This window comes from Cibotium barometz, chromosome 50 (assembly GCF_041138505.1).
Source record: "Cibotium barometz isolate CiBa-2024 chromosome 50, ASM4113850v1, whole genome shotgun sequence".
NCBI lineage: Eukaryota > Viridiplantae > Streptophyta > Polypodiopsida > Cyatheales > Cibotiaceae > Cibotium > Cibotium barometz.
The window spans coordinates 29,956,405-29,958,366 of NC_141095.1; the positions used below are offsets into that span (position 1 = coordinate 29,956,405).

Consider the following 1,962-nt stretch of genomic DNA (forward strand, 5'->3'; position numbering starts at 1 on the left):
TACATATGCTCGAAGCATATCCTCCAAAATCTGATTCACTCTTTCAGTCTGGCAATCAGATTGAGGATGATCTGAGAAACTCAAATTCAAAGTTGTTTCCAACTTCTCAAAAACAAGTTTCCAAAAATCACTCGTAAACTTAGAGTCCCTATCACTGACTATGTCTTGCGGTAAACCCGTACAGTCTAAACAATTGCTCGATAAACTGCCGTGCTAATTATGTAGCTGTAATAGTCTTCCGGATCGGTAAAAATCTAGCCATTTTTGTCAAGCGATCTACCACAACCCAAATAGAATCGTAGCCTTGATGTGTTCTTGGCAATTCGGTAATAAAATCCATGGAAATACTTTCCCATTTATTACCTGGGATTTACAAAGGATGCAACAACCCAACCTGTCTAAAGCGTTCAGCTTTATTTGCTTGACAAACTTAACACTTGAGAACATAATCTTCTACATACCCTGTCTTCTTGACCATTTTCACTTGTATTTCTTGTCCCTTACCCACATGTGGCTCCTTTGCTTCCGCAAGCTTTCAAGGTCCAAACAAATGTGATAGTACTATAACAAAGACCTTAATGTTGCATTCTTTTGAAACAAAGGAGTGTCCCTTTGCAATGTCTGAGTTTGGCATATCCTTTGAATAACCAAGTCCAAAAGACCACATTTGAAACTTGGAGCACATCAAACACCTATGTGCTTCGACATTTGGCATACATATGAGTGCTGGTTCTTTTGCACTAAGAGCATGTAGAAAAATACGAAGGTCTTGTAGTCTCATCAAGTAATTCCTGGCCCAAGCTACATTTAGCATTAAGTATTATGAAGGTGTTGCAACAAGAAGGCCAACCCTTCTCTCACCATCTTAGCGCACACTTCTTTGCCCTAATACAGTAGCATCTACAGAAGTTGAAAGGACAAACAATTGAATGTCCATGTTGGGTAATATATTCAAAAAGCTTAAAAATTTCTTAGTGCTACAAGCATCTGTAAACATCAAGGGCTAGTAGATATACTAACCTTTGTTGTCATTGGGGGCAATCTTCCTTTGCAGCCACAATCAAGCCTCTTCTCCAACCTCGTCTACCAACATCACATCACCTATGGGGTTGCAGTCAATCTGCAATGGCCCTCCTGCCTTGCATGCTTGATGTATTTGAAGAATAAAGTCGTCCTCGCATTATTTGTGGCAAGTACGTGTCCTCTTCTCTCCATCTCATGGCTCTCTCTCTCTCTCTCTCTCTCTCTCTCTCTCTCTCTGTGTGTGTGTGTCTGTACCTTCTTTGCCTCCTATACGTTGGATGGAGTTGAGCGTTGGAGCAGAACATGAAATGCAGTAGCGGAAGGAGGAAGGGGAAGAGGGTGGTGTGCAGGAGTCTGCGAAGGGTTAGGGTGTCGATGGTGTGTGTTGCTTGCTGGAGGGCTGTCCAGACCGTAGTCTGGCACAAACCCTCTCTAACTGTGGGCGGGACGGGAGGGGAGGGGCATTAACTAAGAAAGATTTGCCACCATACATAATTTTTAAAAAAGCAGAAGAAAAAATTCCATGGAAAAAAAAATCTACCCCTCATATGTGGCCAAGTGGTGTAAATCAAATTTCCTTTTTTCTATAGAGATGATGCCCCCCCTCCTTTCAAGGTGATATAATGTATGAGAGCCCTTCACAACCCAAAGGTGAACCTAGAGGTGAAATCAGCAAAAAGGGAGTTTGCTTGCAGAGAAAGAGAAGTTTGGACCATATAGAGAGAGCCACTGTGATTAATGTCAATGCAGAAGTTGATAAGGTCTCTCATGAGAAGCAAGGCTTTTCTTTGATTTATAGCGAGAAAATAACCATCCTTGTTTCATTCGAAGAAAGATGCATGCATGGACAAGAGAAAGGGAAAGAAATGGAGAGGTAACGGTTGGGAAATATTATGTTTTAAAAATCTTATAAATTTGGGGAATTTTAGGTTAAAAATC

At 41.1% G+C, this 1,962-nt stretch overlaps 1 long non-coding RNA gene across 1 annotated transcript; it reads right to left on the reverse strand.

Moving 5' to 3' along the window:
• Positions 1-463: 463 nt before the first annotated feature.
• On the reverse strand, positions 464-1,267 carry LOC147610016 (uncharacterized). The gene is made up of 2 exons (XR_015264189.1): positions 1,021-1,267; positions 464-900 (listed from the first exon to the last, which is right to left on the reverse strand). It is a non-coding gene; the product is annotated as an uncharacterized LOC147610016 (long non-coding RNA).
• Positions 1,268-1,962: the final 695 nt, after the last annotated feature.